The sequence below is a fragment of the Herpailurus yagouaroundi genome, unplaced genomic scaffold, assembly GCF_014898765.1.
Source record: "Herpailurus yagouaroundi ecotype Mexico unplaced genomic scaffold, PumYag 140, whole genome shotgun sequence".
Taxonomy (NCBI): Eukaryota; Metazoa; Chordata; class Mammalia; order Carnivora; family Felidae; genus Herpailurus; species Herpailurus yagouaroundi.
The window spans coordinates 71911638-71919819 of record NW_024412395.1 but is presented as its reverse complement, the minus strand read 5'-3'; the positions used below and the strand labels follow the sequence as shown (position 1 = coordinate 71919819).

At 35.2% G+C, this 8182-nt stretch overlaps 1 long non-coding RNA gene across 1 annotated transcript; it reads right to left on the bottom strand.

Moving 5' to 3' along the window:
• Positions 1 to 2256: 2256 nt before the first annotated feature.
• LOC121030281 (uncharacterized) lies at positions 2257 to 2516 on the bottom strand. Its single transcript, XR_005790156.1, has 2 exons — positions 2479 to 2516; positions 2257 to 2367 (listed from the first exon to the last, which is right to left on the bottom strand). It is a non-coding gene; the product is annotated as an uncharacterized LOC121030281 (long non-coding RNA).
• Positions 2517 to 8182: the final 5666 nt, after the last annotated feature.

Below are 8182 nucleotides of genomic sequence, written 5' to 3'. Positions count from 1 at the left end.
ACATACAGTGTTATATTAAGTTCAGGTGTACAATATAGTGATTCAACAATTCCATACATAACTCAGTGCTCATCAAAATAAGTGTAGTCTTTTTTTTTGAGAGAGAGAGAGTGGGGGGGGGGGGTAGGCTCACGAGCAGGGGAGGGGCAGAGAGCGAGGGAGAAAGAGAGTCTTAAACAGGCTCCATGCCCAGCAGAGAGCCCGACACAGGGTTCAAAACCCATAACCCTGGGATCATGACCTGAGCAAAAATCAAGAGTCGGATGCTTAACCAATTGAGCCACCCAGACACCCTTAGTTAAGTGTAGTCTTAATCCCCTTCACCTGTTTCACCCATACCCCCACCCACCTCCCCTCTGGTAACTTTTTTTTCTATGTAGTTAAGAATCTGTTTGTTTTGTTGTTGTTGTTGTTGTTGTTGTTTTAGTTTGTCTCTCTTTTTTTCCTTTGTTCATTTGCTTAATTTCTTAAATTCCACAGATGAGTGAAATCATATGGTATTTATCTTTCTCTGGCTTATTTTGCTTTGTACTATACTCTGTAGATCAATCCATGTTGTTGCAAATGGCAAGATCTCATATTTTATGGCTGAATAATATTCCATCATAGATATAGGTATAGATATAGATTAGATATAGATACAGACATAGAGAAATGATGTAGATATAGATGATGTAGATATAGATATATAGATGATATAGATAGATATAAATTATATAGATATAGATTTTATATAGATACACATCTTCTTTATCCATTTATTTATTATTGGACATTTGGGCTGTTTCCATAATTTGGCTGTTGTAAATAATGCTATAATAAACATAGGGGTGCATATATCCTTTCTAATCAGTGTTTTCATGTTCTTTGGGTAAATACCCAGTAGTGCAATTACTGGACCATATGGTAATTCTATTTTTAATTTTTGAGGAACCTCCATACTGTTTTCCTCAGTAGCTGCACTAGTTAGCATTCCCACCAACCGAGCAAGAGGGTTCCTTTTCCTCCACATCCTCACCAACATCTGAGGTTTCTTGTATTTTTTTATTTTAGCCATTCTGACAGGGGTGGGGTGGTATGTCATTGATTTGCATTTTGATTTGCATTTACCTGATGATGAGTGATGTTGAGCACCATTTCGTGTGCTTCTTGGCCATCTGTATGGCTTCTTCAGGAAAAATGTCTATTCAGATCCTCTGCCCATTTGTTAATTTTTTTTGTTACTGAATTATAGAAGTTCTTTATATATTTTGGATATTAACCTATTGGATATATGATTTGCAAATACCTCTTCCATTCAGTAGGTTGCCTTTTCATTTTGTTGATTATTTATTTTGCTGTTCACAAGCTTCTTACTTTGATACAATATCATTTGTTATTTTTGCATTTGCTGCCTTTTTTTTTGGAATCAGAACAAAAAATTTATTGCCAAGACCAATTTCAAAGAATTGCTTACGTTTTCTTCAGTTTTATGGTTTTAGGTATTACAGATAATACTATACTCGTTTGATTACTATAGCTTTGTGGTATAGTTTAAAGTCAGGGAGTGTGATGCCTCCAGGTCTGTTCTTTTTTCTCAAGATTGCTTTGGCCTCAGGATATTTTTTGGTTCCATACAAATTTTAGTATTGTTTGTTCTATTTATGTGAAAAATCCCTTATTGATTATAATACAGTTTTCATTGAATCAATATATTGCTTTGGGTAGTATGGACATTTTAACAATATTAATTCTTCTAACCCATAAGTACAGAATATCTTTCCATTTCATGTGTCTTCTTCAATTTCTTTTATCATTGTCTTATAGTTTTTAAGGTGGAGGTCTTTTGCCTCCTTGGTTAGATTCATACCTAGATATTTTATTCTTTTTAATGCAATTGTAAGTGGGATTAATTTTCTTAATTTCTTTTTCTGATAGCTTTTTTTTTAGTGTATAAAAACACAATCGATTTTTGTTTTGATTTTGTATCCTACAAATTTATTGAATTTGTTTATTAGTTCTCAAATATTTTTGGTTGAGTTTTTAGAGGTTTTCTATATAGCTGTATCTACCTGTATCTATATCTATATCATCTGTATCTATCATCTATCATCTATATATGTATATGTATAGATACATATGTATATACATATAGATATGTGGATATGTAGATGTCTAAATAGGTATAGGTATATAGATATATAGATGGTATAGATGTCATCTGCAAATAGTGACAGTTTTACTTCTTTCTTTCCAATTTGGATGTCTTTTATTTCTTTTTCTTGCCAAGTTGCTCTGGCTAGGACTTCCAATACTATGTTGAATAAAAGTGGTGAGAATGGGCATCCTTGTCTTTTCCTGATTTTATAGCAAAAGCTTTCAGCTTTGCTTGCCTAATGTTCTGGCTACCACTTCCAATACTGTATTGAATAAAAGTGGCAAAATTGGGCATTTTTGTGTTTTTCCTGATCTTAGAAGAGAAGATTTCTAGCTTTTCACCACTGAGTATGATGTTAGCTGTGGACTTGTCATATAAGGCCTTTGTTATGTTCAGGTACACCCTCTGTACTCACTCCATTGAGAGAGTTTTACATAAATGGATGTTGAATTTTGTCAAATGCTTTTTCTACATCTATTGAGATGGTCATATGATTTTTATCTTTATTTTGTTAATGTGGTGTATCATGTTGATTGATTTATAGATATTGAACCATCCTTGCACGTCTGGAATAAATCCCATGGCATATGATCATGGCATATGATCCTTTCAAAGTATTGTTGAATTCACTTTGCACAACTTTTTGGCTTTTGATTCAATTAGCAACACCAAACAACTATTGATAATTATTGTGAAAATAGTGGTTATAAGCATTATAAAGATTTTGCTACCAAAGCCTGACCTCACATCTAAGTTTACAATATATCTTATCTTTTTATACCTGAACAAACTACTCAGCATCATTTAGTCTTGGTTTCCTCATTTATAAAAAGAGGGAAATGTCACCTCAGATAGTTAAATAAAACATATGTGTGCATGTCACATAAGGCTCAGAAGCTTTTGAACTAATAGATCCAAAATTAAAAGATGGCTGTGTGGTACCCATGGTCTCTGCCCAACCTAGAAGGCCTTTTTTCATTTGAGATGATAAACCATTTTTTGCGACATATTTTGGGCACTTTTGGGCACTTTCAGGAACTCTATACCATGTAGCTTAATTTTTCCCCATTCAGATCCCCTGTCTGTTTTCTTACCATTTCACTCTCTTCCCAATATTACTAAGTAGCCCCCTTTCCCTTGCCTTATATTCTAAAGTTTAACATTTACCTTTTGATGAAATGTATGTTATTACAACATTAAATATTTTCCATAATTGCCTAGGTGTTCTGACCTCTAGGACTATAATCTCTATACTTTTTAAATTAAATCTTCCTTGACAATGAAATTTTTGACAAGCATCAAAATGAACACTATTAACAGATTATAACAGCCAATAATTAATTTTTGTCATATCTTATTAATGTTAAGGAGTTTATTTACCTTGCTTCCTTATTTTACATTTCATTTCTTAGTGTTTAATTTTTCTCCTACTCAGTTGGGAATAAGCATTGTTCAGTAGAAAGCCATGCGGAAAAGTCCCAGTTTCTTCAAATGGAAATAAAATACTATCACACGGGATAACTTAAAAGTTAAAATAAAATCCCAGAATAAAGAAACAAATAACTTGTTGGCATGTATAAGATAAATAATAAAATAAGATTTTTAACATCTTACATCATATATTTATATGAGCTCTTTGTTTGCCTGATCTTTTCCACTTAACTCTAAATTCTCCCATGATACCGTTTCCTAATTATTGAGGCACATTGATAATCATACACATTATAAGATTTTAGGCTCAGGTTATAAAATATTTAAATTTATCATTAACGGTCATGTTTAATTTTATTCTGAAGATTCATTTTACAAATCAGCAATTGATATTTGTTGATTTATTTTTTTTAATAACTCTAACATCCGCTTTCTAGGGTTTTGTGATTTACTGAATAAGCCAGTCATTGTCAGAATTGTGAAACTTTGAGGTCATATTTTTGTCAGTAAAGGTGTTTATGCAAACCTATTTTGCCAATGCAAGTGGCCTCACATAATCCCATACCTGCCTTGCTGAGGTAACCCACCACCCACACCACCTCAACTCCATATGTCTATCAAAAAGCCCTCTTGGAATGTTGTTTGGAGCTCTGATTTCATTTCTGTGACCAACTATTGATAAAGACACTTTAAGAGGTAATGGTATTGCTGACAATCCCAGGAGCTAAAACACTACTGTCCTTCGAGTCAAACATTGTAGGTAATAGGTACTATCCAAATAGGCTATTAAAAAGGTACCCTTAATTAATATTAAGTTATTCAGTGAAAATAAGTTTAAAAAGTGTTTGTACTCTATGATTCCATTTCTGTCAAAATATACAATGAAATATTTAGCTATAAAGAGATCTCTTTAATTGATGGGGACTTGAAGCCTGTCACATATTTGTCAAATGAACATCCTCCATGAGCAAATCTTACTGAGACAGGCTTGTTTATCAAGAAAATGGCACAGGATAGGAGTAGAGAGTAAAATGGATTTATTACAAACTGAGTGCCACATATAGATACTCAGAGTTCACTAATAGCTACAAAGTACGTTGAAAATACAAAGTAACTGTGTAAGTGGTAAGAATTCTTGTTGGATGTTAGTGACTGACAGAAGCAGAATAGCATGTTTGATGGATGAAAGACTTGATAGAACGCGACCAATACTGGATTTCTACGATCATCTCATCTCTATGTGAGAATGATAGAGAATTAAAAGCAGGACCAGAGCACTTCATCAGAGGGTCTGTCTCAGTCTCCAATCTTGCTTCCTGCCACCTTGTATTCTCTGTGGTCCTCACCTTTAGAACGCTGGCACGGCATACATTACTTTGGTTTCTAGTTCCATTAAAATAGCGTTTTGTCCTACTCTCTCCAAAGATGAATTCATAACAACGTTCAAATATGCATGATGCTTTTAGCAGAGTGATGCCTGAAGACATGGGATGAATGAACAAAATAAAACCTTCATTCTGACTTTCTCTCCAATTGCCACGAGAAACTACACATAAGAATATGTTTTTTTTTTTTTTATTTTTTAACGTTTATTTATTTTTGAGACAGAGAGAGACAGAGCATGAACGGGGGAAGGTCAGAGAGAGGGAGACACGGAATCCGAAACAGGCTCCAGGCTCCGAGCTGTCAGCACAGAGCCCAACGCGGGGCTCGAACTCACGGACTGTGAGATCATGACCTGAGCTGAAGTCGGCCGCTCAACCGACTGAGCCACCCAGGCGCCCCAAGAATATCTGTTTTAAAAACAAAGAATTTTGTCACTATTGATACTGACATGACAGTCTTCTCTGTCTTCATTTGGAAAATATTTACTTAATATCATTATAATTAATTATCTGGGGCACCTGGGTGGCTCAGTCGGTTAAATTACCAGCTCTTGATTTCACCTCAGGTCACGATCTCACAGTTTGAGTTCGAGCCCCGCATGGGGCCTTGCACTGACAGTGCAGAGACTGCTTGGGATTCTCTCTCTTTCCCTCTCTCTCTGTCCCTCCCCCATTCTCGCTGTCTCTTAAAATAAATAAATAAACTTTAAAAAAATAAAAATATTACATTTAATTATAGGAAACATAGGATATTTCTTCTCATTTGTACTTTTTTTTGTCTTAGTTTTGGATGCTGGGGTGGGAAAAGTCTTGGATTAGTATTACAACAAAATATGGACGTATTCAGGTTTCCTTATTATAGTCCCATGGCATAGAAGTAGGCATGCCAGAGGTGACCAATGGGCCATCTGCACTCTCGATTTATAATCAATTCAGTCATTATCACCAGCAGAAATCATTTTAAAATTAGCATGAAGCTGAACTGTGCACCTTAAGTCATTCTCCTAAAAAGAGAGAGCACATTTTTAAACTTTATAACCCTCTGTGTAGATTTCCCAGAAATACAGAAACAGGCAGAAATACTAGCAATCACTTGATCACCTATGTAGAGTCAGTGTTTTTTTCATACACAAAGTTGGTGAAAGGATTATTATTTCAAATAAATTTATGTGGTAGGTATTTTATTCCCGTTGGAAGAAATGAGCTTTCTACTATACCATGCTGATCCCCAACTGAGTAACCAAATAACACAAAGAAAGGAAACGTAAAAAAGAGGAGAGAAAGCAGATTTCTGGATAAATAAAAACCTATTATAGGTTATTGCATGAATACATCAATCTCCTGTTTTAAAATTATATGTGAAAGACCATCACTTAAAAAAATGTCTAAGTGCATCTTAGGGCATCCGCTATTAAACTGAGATCCACTAATTCTGAAAAGATTGAATAAGGCTTATGAATTCTTTGAAATTCAAGGCAGGATTCTGGGTGTATGTACATATTTTATAAAGATATTCCCACCCCACCCCTGGACAGGGTTTTTCTGTTTGGCAAACAAACCTACTTAACACAAAAATCCCCCTCATCAAACATCCTCTTCTATGTCTCCTCCTATTTTTCCAGGCTTTCTTCATAATCAAACTCTTAGAACACATTTTATATACACAGTCTCTGCTTCTTCAAGTTCCATTTTCTCTTTCCCTCACAGGCATTTGTCTTTCTTCTCCATGACACTACAAAAATGTGCTCTGGGGAAAGGCAACAATAGCCTTTGTTCTGTCATACCCATTGTCAATGTTTAGTCTTTCTTGGGGAACTTGCGGTCATTGAAAGCAGTCAGATAGCATCTTCTGAGACCCTTTCTGTCCTTGTCGTCTATACTTTGAGATAGCTGCACTATCTTTCAACTTCTCCAACCATTTCTTCATATTCTCCTTTGTCTCACACTCAGCTTCCTAACTGAAAGTGTGGGAGTTTCTCAGCCTTGGTCAGGACCCTTTCTCTCTAGTCTCTTCATAAGGGAGCTCATTCATTATCAGGCTTTTACAAACCAGGCTTATGCTAATAATTCCCAGATCTATATAGAACTCAGACATTTCTTCTGCATTCCAGACGTGCGCATAGAGCTGTGTATTTTTAGTCCACTTGGCACACAGCGCAGTGAAACGAGCCTTCTTTTTGTCCCTCTAACATCCTAAGGTTTTTTTCCCTATATATAGAATGTTCTTACCCTCACTCTCTGCATGTTTTTTTTTCCTTGTTATCCAGATATGAACTTAAATGTCATATCCTCAGAGATCTCTTTTTTAATTTCAGTCTAAATTAGAACGCATCCTATTGCTTTTTTCCCATAGCAACCTGTTCTTTTCCTTGATTGTTCTTGATTTTCATATGTGCTTTAACATGTCCAATATGTATCTTCCAATCCACCAACCTTACTTGATGGTGGTGAAACTACTCACTCTATTTCTTGTTCCTACATACCACAGAAACTGTGGTATGTAAATATTTACAGAGTAAATATTCAGTATGGATTACTTATAATGGATGAATAAATACATGAATTTATCCATTCAAGAAATCCTTGATGCAAACCTACTATGTGTCAGGCAGTGCCTTAAGTGTTGAGAACTTGAAGTGAAAAAACATTATAAAACGACAAAGTCCCTCTTAAGGGACTTGGATTCTATCAAGAATAATGACAATAAACCAACAGATCTACATTTTTTTTTCAAACGAAATAAGATCTGTGAAGGAAAATAAATCAGGTAAGGGAAATAAAAACTGACCAAGGTTGTATAAGGGGGTTGTCATTTTTATAGGGGTGTGTGTGTGTGTGTGTGTGTGTGTGCGTGTGTGTCTAAACCAGGACACTTCTCTAGCTCTGGATGTTAATAAATGAGTAGTTTGTTGGCTTGCAACATCACAGCCAGTTAGAAGCCTAGGAGCCTTCAAGAAATGAGAAGCCTGCCAGACAAGATGGCCAATGAATTTCTTGTTTTTTCCCGGACTGTTAACACTCTTCTTTTCAGAATTGGCTTTTTCACTGGTGCTGTGCATCAGATCATTAGTTCTTCTAACTCAGACTTGGTGAATCAGCCAGAAGAAAAGAAAGAATTTGCAAAAGGGAGACCTTTAGGACTGGTCTTGGAAGACCTTTTTTGAGAGTTGTCCTTGCCTGCTTTTCTTTCTTTCTTTCTTTCTTTCTTTCTTTCTTTCTTTCTTTCTTT